This window comes from Capra hircus, chromosome 24 (assembly GCF_001704415.2).
Source record: "Capra hircus breed San Clemente chromosome 24, ASM170441v1, whole genome shotgun sequence".
Taxonomy (NCBI): Eukaryota; Metazoa; Chordata; class Mammalia; order Artiodactyla; family Bovidae; genus Capra; species Capra hircus.
Window position 1 is genome coordinate 1,353,634 of NC_030831.1, and position 24,453 is coordinate 1,378,086.

The window sequence follows — 24,453 nt, forward strand, 5'->3', positions numbered from 1 at the left end:
GAAGAGCTCTGGACCTTCACTCTGTGGCCTTCACTCTGTGACCTTCACTCTGTGGCCTTCACTCCTTCACTCTGGCCTTCACTCTGACCTTCACTCTGTGGCCTTCATTCTGTGGCCTTCACTTTGGCCTTCACTCTTCACTCTGTGGCCTTCACTCTGTGGACTTCCCTCTGTGGCCTTCCCTCTGGCCTTCACTCTGTGGCCTTCACTCTGGCTCACTCTGGCTGGCCTTCACTCTGGCCTTCAGTCTGTGGCCTTCACTCTGTGGCCTTCACTCTGACCTTCACTCTGGCCTTCACTCTGGCCTTCAGGCCTTCACTCTGTTCACTCTGGCTCTGGACCTTCACTCCTTCACTCTGGCCTTCACTCTGGCTTCACTTGGGTCACTCTGGCCTTCACTCTGGCCTTCACTCCAGACCTTCACTCTGGAACTTCACTCAGGCTGGCCTTCACTCTGGCCTTCACCTTCACTCTGGCCTTCACTCTGGCCTTCACTCTGGGGCCTTCACTCTGGCCTTCACTCTGGCCTTCACTCTGACCTTCTCTGTGGCCTTCACTCTGGCCTTCACTCTGCCTTCACTCTGGCCTTCACTCAGGAACTTCTCTCTGTGGCCTTCACTCTGAGCCTTCACTGGACCTTTCTCTGTGGCCTTCACTCTGTGGCCTTCACTCTGGCCTTCACTCTGGACCTTCACTCTGTGGCCTTCACTCCTTTCACTCTGTGGCCTTCACTCTCTTCACTCTGGACCTTCACCCTGGCCTTCTCTCCGGAGCTTCACTCTGGACCTTCACTCTGGCCTTCACTGGCCTTCACTCTGGACCTTCACTCTGTGGCCCTCACTCTGTTGCCTTCACTGCCTTCACTCTGGCCTTCACTCTGGACGCCTTCACTCTGGCTTCACTCTGTGGCCTTCACTCTGGCCTTCACTCTGGCCTTCACTCTGACCTTCACTCTGTGGCCTTCACTCGTCAGGATCTTCTCTCTGTGGCCTTCACTCTGGCCTTCACTCTGGACCTTCACTCTGGCCTTCAGTCTGGACTTTCACTCTGTCATTCACTCTGGACCTTCACTTGGCCTTCACTCTGGCCTTCACTCTCACTGTGGCTTCACTCTGGACCTTCTCTCTGGCCTTCACTGTGGCCTTCACTCTGGCCTTCAGTCTTCACTCTGTGGCCTTCTCTGGCCTTCAACCTTCACTCTGGCCTTCACTCTGGACCTTCATTCTGGGCCTTCACTCTGTGGCCTTCACTCCTTCACTCTGGCCTTCACTCTCGACCTTCACTCTGTGGCCTTCATTCACTCTGGCCTTCCCTCTGGACCTTCACTCTGTGGCTGTGGCCTCACTCTGTGGCCTTCACTCACTACCTTCACTCTGGCCTTACTCTGGACTCTGGACCTTCACTCTGTGGACTTCACTCTGTGGCCTTCACTCTTTGGCCTTCACTGTGTGGCCTTCACTCTGGCCTTCACTCTGGACCTTCACTCTGCTGGCCTTCACTCTGTGGCCTTCACTCTGTGGCCTTCTCTCTGGCCTTCACTCTGGACCTTCACTCTGGCCTTCACTTTGGACCTTCATTCTGGACCTTCACTCTGTGGCCTTCACTCTGTGGCCTTCACTCTGGCCTTCACTCTCGACCTTCACTCTGTGGCTTTCACCGCTGTGGCCTTCACTCTGGCCTTCACTCTGGACCTTCCCTCTGGCCTTAACTCTGGACTTTCACTCTGGACCTTCACTCTGTGGCCTTCACTCTGTGGCCTTCACTCTGTGGCCTACACTCTGTGGCCTTCACTCTGGCCTTCACTCCAGACCTTCACTCTGGACCTTCACTCAGGATCTTCACTCTGTGGCCTTCACTCTGGCCTTCACTCTGGCCTTCAGCCTGGCCTTCACTCTGTGGCCTTCACTCTGACCTTCACTCTGGCCTTCACTCTGGCCTTCACTCCAGACCTTCACTCTGGAACTTCACTCAGGAATTCACTCTGTGGCCGTCACTCTGGCCTTCACTCCTGGCCTTCAGCCTGGCCTTCACTCTGTGGCCTTCACTCTGGCCTTCACTCTGGGGTCTTCACTCTGGACCTTCATTCTGGCCTTCACTCTGGACCTTCACTCTGGCCTTCACTCTGGACCTTCAATCTGTGGCCTTCACTCTGGACCTTCACTCTGGCCTTCACTCTGGCCTTCACTCAGGAACTTCTCTCTGTGGCCTTCACTCTGAGCCTTCACTCTGGACCTTTTCTCTGTGGCCTTCACTCTGTGGCCTTCACTCTGTGGCCTTCACTCTGGCCTTCACTCTGGACCTTCACTCTGTGGCCTTCACTCTGTGACTTTCACTCTGTGGCCGTCACTCTGGCCTTCACTCTGGACCTTCACCCTGGCCTTCTCTCCGGAGCTTCACTCTGGACCTTCACTCTGTGGCCTTCACTCTGTGCCTTCACTCTGGCCTTCACTCTGGACCTTCACTCTGTGGCCTTCACTCTGTGGCCTTCACTCTGGCCTTCACTCTGGACCTTCACTCTGGCCCTTCACTCTGCCACCTTCCCTTGCGACCTCCACCTCTGTGGCCTTCACTCTGGCCTTCACTCTGGACTTCACTCTGGTGGACTTCATTCTGTGGCCTTCACTTTTCGCCTTCACTCTGGACCCTTCACTCTGTGGCCTTCACTCTGTGGCCTTCACTCTGTGGCCTTCACTCTGTGACCTTCACTCTGTGGCCTTCACTCTGGCCTTCACTCTGTGGCCTTCACTCTGGCCTTCACTCTGGACCTTTCCCTCTGTGGCCTTCTTTCTGTGGCCACCACAAATCCCTTTGTCTCTCAAGAGCTAATACAGAAATACCCTAAAAATGAGACCTCTGTATCTGTAGCCTATTTGTGTAATAAAAACTCTTTGTGACTTTGGGGACAGACCCCTAGGCCCATGGTGGCTGGGCAAGTGGAGTAGGGCACCCCACAGCCTGCGCGGACACCTCGCACTTGCCCTGATTGCTGCCCTCACCCTGGTCACTGCTCCACCCTGGACATCTGACCCTGGCGAAGCCTTGTCTTCTGCAGACAAGACTGTCCAACCTGGCCTTGGTATTCAGTGGTATTCAGTCACAGTCTGGCCCCATCAGCACCCTTCTGCCCTTGTGATTCCACATTCCCACTATTGTGTCCTGGTTGGAGGAAGTGACTCCTTTTAGTTTTAAAAGTTTTGCTGCTGAAGAGAAGCCACACAAGTATATAAATTAGAACATTCTGTCTTTATTATCCAATCATAAAACATCTTGTATGGCTTGTTTGAGTTGGCAGCAAAAAATATATTGTTTTTCCTGAGTATTGGGGCATTATATCTTTTTTACCATATAATCCTTCTCAGATAATCCAACCACTTTTTTTTTAATTGTCAGACAGAAAATATGAACGACATTATTCCCTTTTATCTGCTGGCACGACAGAGAATCAGCGTTTTTTTTTTTTTTTTTTTCTTCCCTCTTAGGAAAACACTGTGTCTGTAGATTATCTCATAGGAGACGCTTGCATTGTTTTCACAGCTCCTTGATTTTCATACGTTGGAAATACTTTTCCCCAGCCACCTTACCTTTTTTTTTTTTTTTCATATGAGCCTGTTTATAGCTAGACACTTGAAGCTATATCTACAATTGCAATCATTAGTATCTAGCGCTTCATAAATATCCCTTTAAGATGCTATTTGATACCTTCCTTAGACTTGGAGGAAACAGGCTGGATAGTCCTGTTTTCAGGGCAGGTAAATGTATTACAATAAATTTGCTTTCTCTGTGCTGTGGAATTGGAAACCTATAAGATGTTGAATAAGAAAACTGATACCACTGCTTATCTGTCCGAAAGCTAGTGGTGTTAGGAAGCCCAGTAATTGAAAAATGGATAGCATTGATATTTGAACCTTTTTATATAACCTTTGAAGTGTAAGCCTTTTGGGGAATAAATTGCTTTCTGTAACAAGAACAATGTCAGATCCCATATTTAGAAACCGTGCACTTAATTCATTTTCAGACGGAGAAACTCATGTTGTCTTGTTGGGAAAAACATTGCAAAATGGATTAAGCTTCACCCTGGAGAGATGATAACCCAATATAAATAACTGTGGGCTGATCTTTATTAGTTACCGAGCAAATATTGCCGAACCGGACAGGCGACCTTCAATGGTGATTGATCTGGGATAAGTCATCGGCAACCTGGTCTTTGGAGAGTAACTTTGGGGCATTTTGGGAACTTTAGTCTCTTCTTATTTGAAGGGATATGATGAAGCTAATGGTCGGGAAGAGTAAGTTCATCTTATTTAACGTTAAGGATTAGCACTCACGCTGGGTAGGGTAATGACATCCACCTCCAGGGTGGGCAAAGGGCCCAGTGTTGGGGGAACTGCAGGAGCAAGGCACTCACTTGGCTGAGAACCCGCCCCTGAGAAGCCTCTCCATCCAGGGCATCCACCTGAGCTTTGTATCTCAGTGGTTCTGTGATGATGAATAATTCACCCAATGTGCCTCAGGTAACTGCACCGTCAGCTCAGAAAGAAGGAAGGAGTGGGGAGGGGTCATTTATGTCCATGGTATACTGAAAAGCCTATCAATTCAAAGCGGAAGGAAGACCAGTCAAAGAGATTACTTGTTATCATAAAAGTAAAAAATGAAAAGGAAACAGTTATGGACTCAGATGGCAAAAGAATTCACCTGCAATGCAGGAGACCCAGGTTTGATCCCTGGGTCAGGAAGATCCCCTGAAGGAGGAAACAGCTACCCACTGCAGTAATCTTGCCTGGAGAATCTCATGGACAGAGGAGCCTGATGGGGTCACACAGAGTCAGACACGACTGAGTGACTAACGCCTTCACTTTCTTTATACTTCATTTAGAGTTCCACAGTTGTTACCTGAAAACTTTCCTTCTGTCCCAGGGTTCCTTCCAGGAACCCGCAGGACATCCATTCATCACAGCTCCTCAGGCTCCCCTGGTCTGACACAGGTTCTCAGGTTTCCTCGTGTTCGATGACCTTGATGGCTTTGAAAGGGAGCAGCCAGAGTGTCTGTGGAATGGCCTCTGTTGGGATACACTTGCTGTTTCCCTTATGATGAGATAGAGGTCAGATGCCCTGTTCTCACCTCACATCAAGGGTGACATTCCCAACATGAAGTCCCTGTTGGCACAGGCATTAGTCCCCTGGCTGTGGTGTCTGTCAGGTATCTGGCTGTAAAGCCACCTTGATTCTTCCTTCTTTCCGTGTTGTGTTCTTTGGAAGGAAGTCGTGTGTTGCCTGCATGGGTGATGAGGAAGTCAGTCTCCAGGTCCCTGAGGAGAGAGGCCCTGCATAACTTATCTGGGAATTTGCTCCAAAGCCTCTGTCCTCCCTGCTCCTCTGATTGGTCAGTCACTTGTTTTTATCAGGATGGATCGTCTGATAAAGTACTTAGTACTTACACACTAAGTACTAAGTGTGTGCTTAGGACACACTTGAGGCTCCAGTCGGATACTCTGTCCATCTTGTTACTCGGGTTGCTCCAGCTCTTTCCCTTTGACCCTCTCCCCCAGCACTTTTCAGCTCTTCCTTACTTCCTAATTCTCCAGCTCATCTCGCCCTAGCCCAACATCCAGCCATCACTCCCAAGGCTCAGTTCCTTTCGTTGGAGAACACTATCAGAGACCAAGATCTGCTGCCAGGTGGATAGTTAGGTTTTATTGGAAAGCATGGAACCAGCACGGAGGTGCCGGGATGGTGGTGTGCTTCTGCCTCACGTGGGGATGAGCTGGAGGCTTTGCTCACCGGCTGCGGGTCGGTCTCTCTGTGGCCCAGCTTCCTTGTCATTGGGACGGAGGCTCCAGAAACACCCAGCTCACAGGGCTGCTGTGAGGATGCAGGAAAGAGGTCCTGCTGCTCTCACCATGGGGGCTGGCCCACAGCGAGTGCCCACCAGATGCCAGCTCGCCCGGCTGAGGCTTGGCCCCATGCCTGCACCAGGGGCTATGCCGCCACAGCTGGCTGCAGGTCGGCAAGTCCCCTCATCTGGTTCTTACCATCCGGCTATTTTTTAGCATCTGCCCAAAGGAGGCCCCAGTGGGAGCTCGGAAGCAGGAAGAGGAGAAGGGAACTTCCTGCCTGTTGTCCCCTGCGGGCAGGGACTGGTCGTGGCCAGGGAAGCACAGGGGTGGCGGATCCAGAGTCCCCAGGAGTGTGGTGGTGGGAGACGTTTTCTTTGTCTCGTGGTCGGAAGCTGCTTCTCTACCGGGGACACAGTGCTCAGTGGGTAGCAGGTAGAGTCTGTGCAGGGCGCCCACATTCTCTGCAGCCCCTTCTCTTACAAACATTGTTAACACCCAACAAACCATCTCCCACATCACTTCCCCTGTCTCTCAAATAGCTAGAGAAGTTCCTGTTTCCCTGGCTGATGCATCATCACTGTCATCATTTTTCACTTTATTGCTACTACTGATACATAATTAAGAGAGAAAAGCAGTTCTCGCATCTGCCCACTTGCGCTGGCAGTGTCCATTCGGTTTACACATCTTACCTGTGGTCCCCAGGGCTGCCTCCAGGGTGGGAGAATAATTCTAAATTTTTTGGCTGTTCCCTGATTAGAAGTCACTGAGCAAAACATAAATGGGCAGATCCATTACCCCTTTTATAAAATCAGAGTTGAGCACAAGTTCTCTTGTAAGCCGGGTGCTTTTGGAATCAGGCAAGCTGCCCACTGCTGGCTCTGTCTCTGGGGGCAACTGTGGCCTAGAGAAGTCCTCTTGGTTTCTTAGAAAGCATCCTTGCTAACAGACAGGAAGTCTTTGCCCAGCAGCATTTTCCAGCTATGTGAAGGTCCTTCCAGAATGAAGAGTGTGTCCTACTCAGAGAAAGACACCGGGTAGGGGAGTAAATATGAGCCACGGCTCGTCTTTCTGAGTTTGGCAAAGATCCATGATGTTCCTTCTCTCTTTTTATAACTCAGATATAAATCTCACTGAGGTCTTCCAGATGGTGCTGAGGATAAATTCTACATGAACTCTTCTGTGTGTGTTCCAGGCTGTATCGACATCACTATCACCACTAGTTAAAACTTGCCTTTTTTAAAAAATTAGATTGCATAGTGCTGAAAAGCTTTGATTTTTAACTTCATTGAGCCTTTTGCCGACTGGTCAAACAAATCCAACATTTCGGTCCTGTCAACTCACAATATTTGTTCCTCAAAACACATTCCAAGGTTTTCATTTCCTTGAAAAGAAAAGGAAATAACTGTAACACAAGAAGATGATATGAAGAACCAGCTCATTGGAAAAGACCCTGATGCTGGGGAAGGCTGAAGGGAGGAGAAGTAGGGGTGACAGACGATGAGACGATTGGGTGGCATCGCCGGCTTGGTGGACATGAGCTTGAGCGAGCTCCAGGGGATGGTGAAAGACAGGGGAGCCTGGTGTGCTGCAGTCCAGGGGGTCTCAAAGAGTCAGACTTGACTTAGCGGCTGAACGGTAGCAAGCAAGGAGATGATGGATAGATACTCCCTGCTCACCCAGGTTTGAATCCCAGATTTGTCTCTCGCAGAGACTTTTTGGAATCCCCTCATCTTCAACAATGAGGGGGAAGCAGGGTTGGCATCATGTGTTATGTGAGGACTAAACTGATTGGTAATATACAGATGGGACCTGCCCTGGAGACGGGGTCCTGAGACATGGTAGGTCTGTGTGTCTTACACAGTCACACTCTGGTTTCCAAATTCCCTGACTCTGCGACTCACATGGTCTCCTTGTACTCTCATTTCTCCAGTTGAAAAGAGGCTACATGAGTACCTCCTTCCAGAGTTAAAATTTTTTCTGAGATTCTTAAAAAAAAAAGAAAAAATTCAACGAACCCACCTAATTACAGTTTAATCCCATTTTGTTTTCAATTTTTTTAAATTGAAGTATGATTCAGTGGTAAAGAAAGTGAAAGAAAGTGAAGTCACATCCAACTCTTTGCGACCCCATGGACTGTAGCCCACCAGGCTCCTCCATCTATGGGATTCTCCAGGCAAGAATCCTGGAGTGAGTTGCTATTTCCTTCTCCAGGGGATCTTCCCAACCCAGGGATCGAACCCAGGTCTCCTGCATTGCAGGCAGACGCTTTGCCATCTGAGCCACCAGGGAATCAGTGGTAAAGAACCCACCTACGATGCAGGAGACACAGGAGGTGTGGGTTCAGTCCCTGTGTTAGGAAGATCCCCTGGAGGAGGGCGTGGCAACCCACCTCAGTATTCTTACCTGGAGAATCCCATGGATAGAGGAGCCTGGTGGGTGTCCATAGTGTTGCAAAGACTCAGACACGACTGCAGCAATTTAGCACACCTGTTTTGTTTTCAGTTTTTCTAATTGAAGTAGAGTTGATTTAAAAAGTTGTGTTAGTTTCTGCTGTACAGCAAAGTGATTCATCTATATATATATATATCAATATACACATTCTTTCCCACATTGTTTTCATTATGGTTTATCAGAGGATATTGAATATAATTCTCTGCATTGTAACAGGACCTCGTTTATCCATTCTGTATACACTGATTTATGTTTCATTATCATTAGATAGTGAGCATTAATTTTTTCCTTTTTTCCTCTGAGTACTGTTGAGATATTATATACACATAACATTGTGTAAGTTTAAAATGTACAAGCATGTGGCTTTACACTTTTAAAGTACAAAATGACTGTCGTCAAACCATTAGCTACCACAGTTTCTTAGTATTAATGTCTATTGACTATTAATATAGTCCACAAGCTTTTATTAAAATCAGAACTTCTTTTCTATTATATCTTCCTCCATTATTATTTTCCCAAGATACTGTACTTACACATTATATTTTTATTTGTTTGCTGGTGTACATCAGGAAAAGACCCTGATGCTGGGAACGATTGAAGGCAAAAGGAGAAGAGGGTAGCAGAAGATGAGATGGTGAGATGGTATCACTAACTGAATGGGCATGACCAAACTCCGGGAAACAGTGGAGGACGGTGAAGCCTGGCATGCTTCAGTCCATGGGGTCACAGAGTTGGACACGACTTAGCGACTGAACAGCAGGTACTATAAATATTGAAGAAGCATTTTTGACCAATTCTAAGTATTAGCAATATCTCTACTTCCTCTCATCAATAAGAATCCTTAGAATTCTCTAACTCTGATCAGCCCTCTGACAGTGAATCTTATTATTGTCTAGTATTTTAGCTCTTACACTCTCATATTGGTCATCATTGTTGCATATTGTTTTATATAGGTAGAGGTTACTAAGATGAACCCATTCGTTTATGAATATTTTTGCCCACTATTCTTTCTTTTTAAACCACCCTATTTTATTTCTTTGGAATCAATTTCCTTTTCCGTAAAATATACCCTTTGGGAGTTTTCTTCTTGGGGAGTGTGTTATTAGTAAATCATCTTAGTCTTATCAGATATGTGAATTTTGGGTAACTTATGTACAGCTGTTGTATTAACACTTACAGTTTGCTGTCTGTAGGGTGAGGACATGAATAGTGCCTTTCTCATGGAGTTTCTCGTGAGGATGAAGAGATTCTATGACTGCGAATACTTACTTGGACCAGAGTCTGCACATCGAAAGCATATTGTAAACGCTGTAAATATTAACATCATCGTGATTCACCATTGCTTGTGAATGACAACTCAGCTGGAAATTCCGGGCGCACATGCATTTTTCTCAGTGTTTTACCTCATCCAGGGGGATGTATGGCCCTGAGTCATCAGGGGTGGAGTACTCCCCATACTCTTCAAATGCGGGAAAAATGAGCAGGAAAAGAGGGACTGATGTTTGCTCTGATGACAAAAGTCCCCGCCAACAGAAAGCCGAATGGGAAACCTAAGCAACTTTCACCAAAACATGCTCCTCCCCGAGCAAGAGGCCCCGCTGGCCACGTGGTGCTGCCTGGCGGGGTCTGCCTCACAGCGCCACATTCCAACCTCCGCTCTGCCAGAATAACTGGCAACACACCAGCCCGCGGAGTCTGTTGTTCACCTTTTCAGACCGAAGTTGGTTGATCTTCAGGGGAGGCCAGTGGGCTTGGCTCCACACGGCGCCATCCACATCTTCAGCTCTGGACGTTGCTGAGAATAAGACTGTCATGTCAGATTCACTGTGTAAACAGCTTTCTACTCATATTGGTGACTATTGCATAAATTTATAAGATGTGTTTGAAAAGTACCACCCTTCAAACAGGCTTCACAGGTAGTGCTAGCGGTAAAGAACCTGCCTGCCAATGCAGGAGATGCAAGAAGCTCGGGTTTGATTCCTGGGTCAGGAAGATCTTCTGGAGGAAGACATGGCAACCCACTCCAGAACTCTTGCCTGGAGAGTCCCACGGTCAGAGGGGGCCTGGCGGGCTACAGTCCACGGAGCCACACAGAACTGGGCATGACTGAGGCAGCTGAGCACGCACACACTCTCGGAGCACGGCTGAAGCTTGTGTGGGCTTCTCTCGAATTGTCTCTATATGGACTGACTAGCACCTATTCTGGAAGACGTGCAGTCAGTTCCAAAACCCTGCCAGGTAATGAGGGAAAAATTCTAAGACACTCTTTAGATGGAGCAATTTTAACTGAAAACTAATTTGAGATTGTAAAGCAAGCTGGCAAAAACAACAACAACAACAACAAACTCTTACCACTAGAATGGACTTCCCTTTAGGAACCTTAGTTTATTTTTATTATTGCTTTTGTCTTTGTGCACTAAAGACAAAATCCAGCAAATCTGAGGAAGACATAAGACTGCCATTGGGTCTCATGGCTTCAGTTCAAATTATGTATTTATTATGGCAGTCATGGTCTTTTTGTAATAAATGTAGCAGATGATAATTCTTGCAAAATTGAACATAAGATATAAATTAAAATGTAAACTAAAAAATAACAAAGTACAACTTTGTTTGGAAAGTTGATTCTCTGCTTTAGAAAAAAGCTCAAGTTTCTTTAAGTCTCTCCCTCCCAAACTGGTCCAGTTGGGACACTGGGAATGTGGGCATTTTGCTCTTGGGTGATGAAGTAGCAGGTCTTGAATTAAGAATTGAGAACTCTGAGTTTTCTCTTGTAAGAAAATTTATTTTTTTGGTCACCAAATCTGGAAGTTCTTGATAGCTTTTTAAATAGCCATTGAATTTTCAGGTACTTCACATACTTTGTATTGTACACACACACACACGCACACGCACATACATGAAACCACAAAGTTTTAGGTGTGCCCGTGCTCCCTGCTTAGAGAGTAACTACAGAAATAGTGGCTGCCTGGCTGCTAGTTAAACCAGTGGTCTGGGAGATCCAGGGTGAAGCCACAACCAGGGCTTTTCACGCACCTTTGCCCTGAATCCAGGTGGACACACTCTTTGCTTCAGAGCGACGAGCGGGCCATAAAGAAGAGTCAGAGTCTGGAGGAACATGGGATTCCTTGTTGCTAACAGAGACCCAGATGTGTCAAGAGGAAGCTGGCTTAGTGTTAGCTTGTCTCCTAGCCAGCCTTGAGCATCAAACAAGAGGTCAGAAGGCTGCACGTGTGTCTTCATCTGCGTGTGTGTGCACGCATCTGCGTGTGGGTGCACGGAGCTTGGCAGGCTGCATGTGTGCCTTCCGGGCTTCCCTCATAGCTCAGTAGCCTGAAATGCAGAAGCCCTGGGTTCGACCCCTGAGTCAGGAAGATCCACTGGAGAAGGAAATGGCTACCCATTCCAGTGTTCTTCCCTGGGAAATGGACAGAGGAACCTGGTGGGCTACAGTCCATGGATTCGCAAGAGTTGGACATGACTTAGCAACTAAACCACGTGTGCCTTCCGTGTGTGTGTGCGCATGTGTGTTCACAGGGGCTTGGCAGTGTGGGTGTGATGCCACAAGTCCAATTGCAGACAGCAGATAAATACGCGTCAGATGCAACATCCTGGTGATCACCTCGGTTCTCAACATCAGGACAATTGACTCTGCCCAGCCCTGTTTGAGATGGAGACAGCGATTCACCTTCAAGAATAGACTCGTTTTACTGTTTCTTCAAGACCAGCCTTTCATTTTTTTTAGGGTTGATGTTACAGGAAAAGGTCAGGGTGATTATTTAGTGGGAAAAATTGTATTTGCTGGGAGTTTATTGGTTCTCTTTCAGAAATCTGACTTATTTATGACAGAAGTCACTTTAGGGCAGTGGGTAGGAGTTATTTCTCTTTTATGACACTTCTTCCACGGAGTAAAATTGTGCCATAAATGATATTGACAGTGTCACACAGGACTACTGTATTTTTTGTATGTTGTAAAACTTTGCTGCTTTACGGTCAGACAAAGTAAAGTTGTGACTGTCGGCTGCTCAGAAAAAAGCATCAGGGTCTTTCAAGTTCTGGACAAAGTGTTTAACAGAGTAATATATGGAGGAAGGAGTTTCATAGAAAAAGGAGTAACCCAAGCTTTTATGTTTATATTTCCTCCTAGATGTGGAATCAGTTTGGGGTCACATTCCATGTTCCAGGCACTAAACATCCGGGGTCTTGCCAGTTTCCTCTCCGATCTCGCTGTTGTCTGTTCCTCACCTTGCTGTGAGGTCTGAGTTAACAAATTTCTCAGTCTGCATGGACACCCAGATGGATCACTTTCTCAGGTTGACAGAAGCTACTGGAAAGCCTGTGACTTCTGGCTCAAGGAGGAGACACGGCTTCTTAAGCCCCTGCCCCCGGGATTTTCCGCTCAAGTCCTGCACTTTGGGTTGATGGGGGCCAGACTTCCATCCAGGGTCTGTATCAGCCCAGGCCCGCGCTCAGGCTGGCCTGAGTGGCTCCAGTGTCACCGGCAGGGCCTTGCAGACTCAGCTCCCCCCTGTTCACCCACACAAGGAGCTCGTTTTAGCAACAGTGAGCTGCTTTGGGCTGGGTCCTGTGCTCTCACTTCCCTGGGTGTGCACACACTGCGGGTGGGACGAGACGCCCAGGGATGACCCGAGCGCACTGGCAACAGTGACTGTATGCGCTCTGCAGGCAACGGTGTCCATGGGATTCAAACAACCATGTCTAGACTTCAAAACCTTCACTGCAACTTGAGGAACAGACTGGGAAGCTGTGATTATCTCCAATCTTTTAGTTGAGGAAAAGCTGCACAGATTATAGGGCATGCTTAGGACCCCCTGGGAGCTGGAGGGGAGTGGGACAGAGGCTGGGGGATGCAGCTGCCTCCCGACTCCAGGAAGGATGGGCTGAGCGGAGCCCCATGTCGGGCGTGGGCAGTCTCGGGGCCCCGTGTGGACGTGGGAGCAAGCCCTGAGGGCGCTGTGACTGCTGCGTCTCACCTTCACCCTGCGCAGGGCTCACAGGGACACGGATGTGGAGATGCGCTGGGGGGAGAGCATCGTTTGTTGTCTTCGGAAAAGCTAAGTGGAGGAGCTGACCTCTCTGAGCCAAAACACACTAAGGATGTTACTCGGCCATGAAAAGAGTGAACAAGGGCATGTGCAGCGATGTGGATGGAAATGATCCTGTTTCACGATCGTACTGAGTGAAGTCAGGCAGAGAAAGACAAATGGCACATGACATCACTCATCTGTGGAGTCTAACAAATGATACAGATGAACTCATTTACAAAACGGAAATGGAGTCACAGACGTAGAAAACAAACTTTTGGTTTCTCGGTGGGTAGCTGGGGGAGGGATAAGTTGGGAGATTGGAATTGCCACATACACACTACTACATATAAAATAGATAACTGATAAGGACCTGGTGTATAGCTCAGGGGACTCTACTCAATATCCTGTAATAACTTATACAGGAAAAAAGTCTACAGAAGAATAGGTAAGTGTATGTGTAGAAGCAAATCACTTCGCTGTGCACCTGAAACAAACACAACATAGTAAGTCAAGTAGACTCCGATATAAAATGAAAATAAAAATTTAAAAATCCGAGGGCAATCGGACATCACAGCGTAGCTGACACCTGCACACACGTGTGTGCTGTACGGGATGCCAGTCGTGTTACACACTTCACTGCGCACGGCACCCCTCACAGCCCTGCCAGACTGTCGCGGCTAAGAGCCCCATTTTGCTGCTGAGAAAACTGAGGTCCGAGGAAAGTAGAAGGGCCGAGTCAGGCTATCTCGGGTGGCTGGGCTCGGGAGAAGCTGTGTGGTTTGGAGAGCTGTCTGCAGGGTGACTGGGAAGACGGATATATCCCCAGACCCACTAAAGAATATTTGAGGAGTCAGCATCATGGGCGCCTCTCGCCTTTCTCACCTGGGGCTTCGTCCTGGAGGTGTGCGTACGTGTGGCCTGTCTGGACAGGAAGTGCTCCAGTCTGGGCCAGGATTGTTTGCCTTTGAAGTTCCCTGAGAACCTTTGTCTCTCTGTGAGGACAGTCTTGGTGATGCCCATCTCACTGGTCAGGGCTCCCCAGTCAGACCTCCACTCTGATGGGTCAGCCCTGAATACTTGGCCTGGTGCCCACAGTCCTGAGTAGGTCCCCGAGGATGTGGAAATGCATTGAGGGACACCTTCCTTTTCTCAACAAAGGCACAGACATTTGCACTTGTGGTTCTGGAGAGCTCATCAAGGTAGTAATATTGTGGGTTGAGTTGTAATGATAACTCAAAATGGAAATCTTCTGTCTCTTGCTGACACTAAGAGTGCATTCGTGATTTGTCTTTGCTGCATAGAAGGAGAAATTAAATGATCTTCTCACTAATAAGTATGGCTGGTTGGGTAGACAGTCTTCACACTCATGAAATCTGTGGGTTGCAGAGTTTTGAACTCACCAGCATTTGGATTTCTTAGAACACACACCGAGCATGAATGAAGGTTCTTCTGGAAGGAAATTAAACTCAGAACTGAGTGCAGGGGTTTCTGCCAGGAAGGATGTGGCTGACCATGGGCTGGTTCCCCAGCTGCCCTCTGCCACCAAGAAGCGGGTTCAGCTGCTGGTTAGTTCCCCTTTTTGAGTCTCTGTTTCCATAGGAATTTTATGGAAATGCGTGGTTATATGTTCTGAAGATGATTAAGTGAAATGGTGGATGTCAAATCCACAGTCAGGGAAACAAGGTGGTTCCTTCCTGTCCTGGGAGGGCCCCAACGTGGTGTATACAGCTAGCATATACAGCGGGTGTAAGGTGCCCAGATGTGGGCTCACAGCCAGGCTTTCTGCGGGTTCTCAAGTGTCCCAGGAAGTCAGGGAACACCTGAGTCGGTGAGTCTGCCCACCTGTGCGTTGGGGCTGTGACACTGTCCTCCGGGGGGCAGGGGCAGGACCCAGGAGCAAATCCCCGCGGCGCATATGGAACCACATCTGGTGTCTGGGGCATCCTCAGAGCGTGCGCGCCGGCTGCCTTCCTCGGCGGACATACCGTCTTCACACCGGTTGTCCTTTACCGTGAATTTACAGGTCAGAAGACTCCGTCTTTTCTGGCAAGGAAGAGTATGAATTTATTTTCCTATGAATTTTTGTCAGGTCAGCTTTTCTACTTCTCCCCGATTATTCGTTTATTAACGTCACAAAAATGTTGCAAAAACCATATGTAGCTGGCGTAGGTGTGCAGACGGTGAACTGTGAGAGGAAAGACACGGCAGGAGATAAAAGCAAACCTCATATGCACGCACGGCAGACATCACAAAGCCCATGTGGTACCTGAGGCTGGTCCTCAGTGACATGCGTGCCTGGGGGCAGGGGAGCTGGGGGTGGGGGGCAGAGGGGACCCAGGAGCCCTCAACCACACTCAGCCAGGGTTCCTCGGGGGCTTGGTGTGCTGGGCCCTCCTGCCTCCATTTATCATCCTGAGTCTTTTTCCAGAAGGCAACTTCCTCCTAAAGGCTCACAAAGCTTTTCCAGGATGTGGTACCACAGCCCCCATCAGACTAAGGGCTCTTGGTCTGGGGTGTGCCCCCTTTCCAGACAGCCGGAGCCCCGGGATGAGCCCTACGCCATCTGTCCCTTCCCTGTGTGTCTTTGGCTTCCCTGGTCTTCTGGTGCAGGAAAGACCTGCCAGGACGCTGCTCCCCTGCTCATTCTGATTTTTTATATCCTATTTTCAGTTCATGTGTAAATGGTGAAGTCAGTTTTTTACATAAAATGGTATTTCCAACTTTAAAAAGTTGTGTGTGGGGTTAGAGGAGATTTTGTAATACAAAATGCCCACTTTTTTTTTTTAACTATGAAAAGTAAAACAGTGACAGAGTTTCTTTATGCCCATTTTTTGTCGATAATATCTAAATGGACATTGCTGTGTAGATTTACTACGAAGCAGTACATAAGCTCTCTCTTTGCAAGTGTCTTCAGGTGTTGTTCACTGTAGCTCAGGAGACAGACGGTGAGGCGCAGGCGGAGCTGAGGCTGGGGAGGGAGGTGCGCTCAGTCCTCCGCCATCGGGGCACCAGGGAGGACCTCCCGGCAGGGTCCACGGAAGATGATGCTTCTGCCTCCCAGGCCTGGAGAGCAGCAATGTTGGACTTTGCATCTCTCGCAGTCATGTGTACATGTGTGTGTGTGTGTGTGTGTGTGTGTGCGCGTGTGCACACACGCACATGTGTGCATATGTGGCTCCCTGGGACTCCAGGGCAGGACTGCTTTTGGGTTCTTCCAGTTATCCTCCCATGGGGACCTCCGTACCAAGTAAAACTGAGCAGGAGCTGCATCCTGCAGATGGGATGAGGCAGGGACCTTGGACAGAAGGAAGGAGGCTGATGAAGATGGAGAGACAGGAGGGAGAGAGGGAGAGAGAGACAGATAGAGACAGGAGGGAGAGATGGAGAGACACAAGAGGGAGAGATGGAGAGACACAGGAGGGAGAGAGGGAGAGAGAGACAGATAGAGACAGGAGGGAGAGATGGAGAGACACAGGAGGGAGAGATGGAGAGACACAGGAGGGAGAGAGGGAGAGAGAGACAGATAGAGACAGGAGGGAGAGATGGAGAGAGAGACAGGAAGGAGAGACAGATAGAGACAGGAGGGAGAGATGGAGAGACACAGGAGGGAGAGATGGAGAGAGAGACAGATAGAGACAGGAGGGAGGGATGGAGAGACACAGGAGGGAGAGATGGAGAGACACAGATAGAGACAGGAGGGAGAGATGGAGAGAGAGACAGGAAGGAGAGACAGATAGAGACAGGAGGGAGAGATGGAGAGACACAGGAGGGAGAGATGGAGAGAGACAGGAGGGAGAGATGGAGAGAGACAGGAGGGAGAGATGGAGAGAGAGACAGATAGAGACAGGAGGGAGGGATGGAGAGACACAGGAGGGAGAGATGGAGAGACACAGATAGAGACAGGAGGGAGAGATGGAGAGAGAGACAGGAAGGAGAGAGAGAGAGAGACAGGAGGGAGAGATGGAGAGAGCCAGCTGTGAGCCTCTTCCTCCCTCCCTCCCGCGCCAGATCCTCTCCTCCAGGAGGAGAACACAGGGAGGCTTCCAATGCAGTCACCTCTCTGCTCTAGAACCTGCCTGCTCTCCCGATAGTGCTGGCTCCCCAGCCCTCCTCCACTGTTCTGCGCTGCCCTCCGCTGCTCGGCATCGCCGGGCCCCAGCGGCGCGGTGCCTGGTCCCGGGTGCGGAGACGCCGGGCGGTGGGATCGGGCGCCCAGGGACGCGGGATGCCAGCCGGGCGCTGCCGCGGAGCCAGGCGGCGGCGGCGCGAGTGCTAATGGCTGCTGCTCATTCGCGGCCTCCCTGAGAGACCCAGTGGCAGATTGTAGACTCAATTACTCTCCTGTCAGGTGATTATCCCAGGTCTTAATGTAATCTTCCGCTCACACACACCATATTTCAATTACGGCGGCGATGAAACAAGCTGTGTATTCAAATCGCCAATCACCTTATCACTGCTGAGCAATGTCAACTGTAAAAAACGCCAGCTGAAGGCAATTACACATGTGTTGAGAACCGATTATGATGACTCTCTGTGGTATTTGTGATGAGCTGGGGAATGTTCTGAAAATTTAATTTAATGACAATATGCTTGCTGTACAATCCATAATACCTCCTGAATCCAGCATGGGGCTATTAAAACTGATAGGCGCGTATTATCCCTGTGCTGAGAGGCTGGGCCGGGCGTAGGGCCGATGCCTCTACAGGGAACGCGGGTAATTTCTCCACACGTTTCTAACGGCCGGGCCAGACAGCTTGCTCCAGCTGCACTCCGAGGGGGTCCCGCGCTGAGTTAAGGTGTTTTCTCCACCGCTGCAGCTCCTGGGGCTATGGGGGCGCTCTGGCTGCCGCCCCAAGGGGTCCCCAGGTCCAGGCCCATCCGGCTCAGGGGCAGGATCCTGGGCAGGAGCAGGGCTCTGCACAGCCACACGCCCTGCCTGCCCTGGCGCCCCTGTCTTCCTGTCCGGCTGCATCACACCTTGAACAACCACAAGGAGCAGCTGCCCGGCCAGACCCCCGGCAGTAGGTGGCCAGAGAATGGGTTTCGTGGCGGAGAGCAAAGGCCCATCAGAGGGGTCCACCTGCGGGGTGAGGGGCCATCCCATCTGAGAAGCAGCTAGGCTGGGCTTCCTCCAGGTCAGGTGTTTCCTCCACACAGGTCTGGTTCCGGACCCTCAGGACCGTGTGCTGCAGGGCGGGCGGGCAGGAGCGAGGAGGGGAAGGTGGACCCCAGGGCTGGGGCCGCAGCCTCCCGAGGGTCCATTGAGGCAGCTGGCCTGCAGTGATCAGGGGTGAGCGACCCCGAGACCCTGTGAAGATGCTGAGCCCAGCTGCCTGGGGCCACTTCCCTGACCTGTAGGCCTGGCTCCCACTTGGATGCTCTGGGTCCTCCACAGCCAGGCCTTGTTCTCTTGAGAGTCACACGACCGTCCTACCTGCACGAAGGCAAGACGATCGAGAGGCAAACGGTTTTGCGTGAAGATGTTGGAAGCCAGCCTATTAATTGAAGAATAAACCTATTATTTGGTTATCACCGTTATGTATTGCTGTACACAAGTGAACATGCATTCAACACTGTGTATTTCTCTAACAGAAGGTGCATTTTAAATTCGCGTGTCTTGTTATTTAATTCCTTTAATGAGAGAGACCCTCACTGTGACAGCAGGAAGGCCCTGCCTGCAATTTCTCTAAGTAGTATTATCACCATCTAATATTGTAAATATGTTCTAATATTTTCCAATTTTCTAATATTGTAGATATTTTTCCTTATTTATTTTATCATCTGCCTCCTTTTACCAGGGTGTAAACTGCATGAAGAGATGTGTTTCTGTCTGTTTTTTACTGTTGAACTATAGACATTCAGTGAAAGTTTGGAGGAAGGATTATGAATCTTTAAGTACCTATTTTTCACCTAGGACCATCTTTGTATTTTGGATTATGCAGTGGAAACTTGGTCTGGTGTTAAAGTTTTCAATGCTAAATACAACCCCCTTACACCCGGTCAACTGTAGCAGCCGATCAAATGGACTTGCTTCGATTTGAAAACCTGATGGAGAGAGAGTCAGCAGTTCTCCTAGCTCTTCGCTGAGTTCATCCTCAGAGAGGGGAGCACCGAGGGGCTGGGGGCCCCTGCAGACCAGGGCCAGGCTCTGGTTCCAGGGCTGGGATCTGAGCTGGGGAGGCTGGTCGACCTTCCTGAGGTGGCGGAGGCGGCAAGGATGCTCTTTCCAGGCGCTGCGAGCGCCCAGGGCCCCTTGGCTCTGAGTCTCGGTGTTTTTCACTCTCCAGCACCAATAGTGCACGATCTGACTGCATGGTTCTGACACTGTCCACTCTTTTCTCCAGCCCTGAGCCCACGGCCTGGCCACTGCAGGTGGTAAGCAAGGTCAGGGAGGCCTGGCTCTTCCACATGGCGCAGGAAGTGAGAGGTTACGGAATTTGCGGAAGGCATTTCTTAAGTTGAGGGACTTATCTCTGAGGCTTGCTAGGATGAGTGAGGTCTGCTGCTGGTGGACGATTTCATAACAATGAGAAGGTAAGGCTGTTCTCCTTTAGAAGTTCTGTAACAGGCACCCCGGACAGATCAGTCAGAGCCAAACGCAAGCAACATTCTTTATCTGAAGTTTATAAAGTGTCGGTGAAACCATTTGTGCAGACATAGCGAGGCTGCAGTGACTTAGCAGTAGCAGTAGCAGCGAGAAGGGAAAGCCCGTGAAACTGCTGGATCCTTCTTCACTGCCATTGGCAGTGGTCCTCCCCTGGTCAGGGATGGTTCCCGAGAGCGGGCCGCAGGCCTGGGACACCCTCGGGGCTGCCGTGCAGTACAGGCCCCCTGGGGTGACTGTGACACCCGCCCCCGCCCCCGGGGGTGTCTGGTGGCTGTTAGAGCTTCTTGGCTGTTCCCGCTGGGGAGGACGTGCTTCTGGCATCCAGTGAGTGGAGCTCGGGGTGCCGCAAAGAATGCCCCCCCCCACAGGTGCCAGGCTGATGAACCCAGCTCGAGAGATGGGTAAACCTGGCTGTGAGCAAAGGAAGCGCCCAGGAGGGCCTGGGTCTGCCTGGCCGCTTTTCAGGAGGACTGGGACAGATATGCAAGTGTTTAGGTTTTCACCATCCCCGTGTTCTAGAGTTTTCCTTTGTGATCATATTTGCTCGAGGGTCGCCCCTTGTCTTCCGTGCACTCACCCTGGCCAGGCAGCTGCCCGGGGTCACGCTTGTCACTAACGTGGTCTGTGCTAGACTCTGTCCCTCATGTGTGACCCTCTCCAGGGCCCTGCTCCCCAGGGAGCTTTCTTATCACACTGAGGGCACAAGTGCTAGTTTGTGATGCTTCCCCCGCACCGGCTGTTCCCCCAACTCAGGGCAGAGTGGAGCCCAAAGGCCCAGAAGGGAGCCTCTGATTCTTCTGAGGATTGACGTCAGCACCACTGAAATGGACCACCCCTCAGGGGAGCCATGGGGGGGGTGCCCGGCGTCCTGGCTGCCGGGGCTCCTGACCCTGTTCCCCCTGCACCGGCCGCCGGCCACAGCGACTCTCAGGCTGAAGGCTGCATCACAAGCCTCCAGAGTTCAAATGTCTGGTCAGTTTCAACCCGAGAATAACTTGGGGTGTCTAAATACTTACATGGAGTATTCCATGCAGAATATGTAAGCAGTGTTCTGTTTCAAACCTATGTGTTGAAGAACGTGGCCCTGACTTGCTGACCTGAAGTTAATTGCAGGGCATTTTATAATATTTTGCTGTAATATTCTTGAGAATACTTTAAGATAGAAGAAAAAATCTGCTGAATTAAAAAAATGGACTTTCTGGACTCTTTTTCTTTAAAAAAAAAAAAATGCATCATATAAAGATACCAAAAGCAAGCACCTGGTTTCTTCATCATTTGGCTTTGCTAGTTTTATTGTTTTAAAAATTTAGTTGTAAGCGTTAGCTATGCTATTAATTAAGCCTGGAGTGCTGCAGTCCATAGAGTTACAGAGAATCGGACATCACTTAGCAACTGAACAACAACACTGTTAATATTTATGCTTTTTACAGACATAAAAGAAAAATCATGCTGTCTTCATATCATATGTGAGGTTAGCTATTCACCTTTTTGAATAAAACATGTAAACTCTGTTAATGACATATGTCTGGAAGGCGATAACTGTCCTTATTTGTGTCAATCGTGGATATAAGAAAGCAGACATTTGCACTCAAGTATGATTATATTTTCAAAGACAAGCAGTTGAACCACCACATAAACGTGGGACCTTTAGACCAGCCTGTACCGCTGGCTGTTTTTCTTCCTGTATAATCCTTCACTCAGAAAAAAATGCTATCTGATTACAAATTATGTACCTATTCTTACTTCTTTTGCCCCAGGCAGCAGTTAATTTTTGCCATAGGTCATAGAGGATGAAGCCCCAAAGATCTGGGAGCTTCTTAATTGCATTGCATACAACTCACTGTCGCCGAGCATCTCAGAGGAGTTATTGCGCCTTGTAGATAATGCGCTTTCCCTGCAAGCCATGAAATAGATTCTTCCTCTATTGCTATATTAATTAGACGTCAAGGATGTTAGAAAAATTATAGCTTAAGCTTCTGCTCAAAAAATTTAGGCAATATTATAGAAGAAATTGTGCCAGAACTTACAGGGAAATGAATTAACCTTGAGGCAGTTTTGTTTGTTTGTTTCAGGAAGAAAAGAGGGGGAAAAAAAAAAAAAATCCTGACAACTCCCAGCCCTTGGCTCCTCACAGCCGTATACAAGTTTTGATAGAATTCCAGGTTAACTTAGTCAATTCTGGTGTTGTAAAAACGGAATGAATTGGCACGACCTGTGGAAGGCTCCGGAAGCTCTGGAAATCTCTGCTCTGGCCGTAGATCAAGTGTACAGTGAGGAAAGGCGGACACAGAGCAAAAGAAGGGCAAAAGGCGAAATGGTTTGTGTCCATTTAAGAAAAAATCAATAATAGCATAAAATTGATTTAGTGCTTGTCATAAAACATAAGTAAGTGCCGGAAAATAGAGAAAATTGAGTCTCGGTTTAATCTGCACAAAAGCCACACTGTACTGATGAAGTGGCCGGGGTGGGGGTGGGGTGCTACATAAAACCTAAAGACAGATACTTAATTGTCATATTAAAGACTCTTTGCAGGCTGCAGCCGTGGAAGGGTAGGGCCCATTAATCATGTGGATAAGGGGCATTGAAATCAAATCTCAATTAAAATCTGTTCAATAATGTCTCTAATATGTTTTTCAAGCATTAATTTTTTCCCATCGATTCCACACCCCATAAATCAGATATGTTGCCGTGCATGTAATAGTTTATGGAGGAGAGGATTATGGCTTTATGAAGTTAATGCTGCAGAACCATTTAATTTACACAGGCTAAAGTTTTATGTCTGTTGTTCATTTCTATTATTTTCTTCAGCTAAAAATTATTTGGGCTATAAAACTAAAACCCAAGTTCATTTTTTCCTCCCCAAACGTCTATATATTTAGCAATCAGATTCTTTCAGGTTCCTTTCCCCAAATTTAGCTGGGGAAATAACACATGGAAATACAGAAGCTTAGTTCCCTGCAGGCAGAGGAGATAGTGATGCCGGAGGAGAGGGTTTTCTGTGCACATGCCTACAATGCTTCAGAGCGGTTTTGCAGAAACTTCTGAAAACACAGTCTTCTCCATCTTTGCTGTTCACTGTCCTCAGGAATCTATGAAGACTCGACTCCTTCTGAACAAAAAGCCATATTGACTTCCCTAGCAGTTCTGTTGCCAGGTGGTTTGGTGATCTACGGTAGAAACAAAGGTGATTTTGTTTTGAAATCAATTACGTTGGTTTCTCCTAGTCACCAGCAAATTCACAAAGGAGATAGAACTCTTCAAAAAGCAAGGTGCCAGCTCCCTAATTTTCTGTAACACTGATACTATACTGCAACCCTCCTGAGAATTGCAAGCAGCTTAAAGAAGCTCTGTAAAAGAGCAGGGGATTTCCGAGACATGGGATGTTACGACAGGAGAGGGGAGCGTGGCCAGAGTGTGGGCCCTCAGCTCCCACACCTGGCTGTGTAGTAAGGAACCACAGTCTTCTGATTTGTAAGCCAAGGGTTTGACCTAATTAGCGGTCTCCCTGTGGGCTCCATGCTCTGGGGGACCCAGAAAACAGCATCTGAGTAATGATTCTGTGAATTCTCACCACCGTGTCTCCTTGAAGGCACTCAAATATTCATTTTGGACCTTTATGTTGTTGCTTGATAAATTTTTATCCCTATGTTTTACACCAGAGTGAATCTGAATTTAAGTTATACTGTCATGAACTAGGATCCAGATGCACCTGAGTGGTTTTGTTCTAAATCATTCTTCAAATCGTTAGCCGAGACTGGAGCCTGAGGTGTGGAGGGCTTCATCCGTGTCCACTGAAAGTCCCTGACCCGGGCTGGAGCCCACTCAAGGTCCCACCGGGGACTGTCAAGGCTTCTTGGTGGGCTATTTTTATCAAGTCAGTGTGCTCAAAATCCTACTGCCCAGATCTCTTTACCTAGTACACGAAGCGCTCTGTGTGTCCCACAGGTAACTTACAAAACTTCACTTTTAAAACAGTTCTCCAGTCTGACAGAAACCGTGGAAGGAGGACAGAGAGCTGCAATATGCCCCACACGCAGCCTGGCGTGTTGTTAGTGTCTTCCATTCTGTGATACGTACTGAGGGTCACTAACCACGGTGGCTAATGACTCGTTTCTTAGAGAACTGGATAGTGGGCAACATCCTTTATTCCACAACCCTCTGCAAAGATCCGTATAGTCAAAGCTATGGTTTTTCCAGTAGTCATGTGTGGATGTGGGAGCTGGACCGTAAAGAAGGCTGAGTGCATCTATCTCACCACTGTTGATTCATTATGATGAATGACCATGTTTTATACAAATTTCCGTATTTTTCAACCTAATGTCCTTTCTTTTTTGCCCAGGATCCTACCCAGGACCCACTTCCATGCAGTCCTACATCTCCCAAGCCTCCTCAGCTCTGCGAGAGTTTCTCAGACTCCACTTAATTTTGATGCTGACAATTTTGAGTAACAGTGGTCAGGAATTTTGTGCAGTGCTCTCCTCCTGATTAGGCTGGGGATGTGGGATTCTGGGCAGAA

General features: G+C 48.7%; 1 pseudogene; it reads left to right on the forward strand.

Annotated features, from left to right (window-relative positions):
• The window catches only part of LOC108633761, a 21,519-nt pseudogene extending 3,913 nt beyond the window's left edge, over positions 1 to 17,606 (forward strand).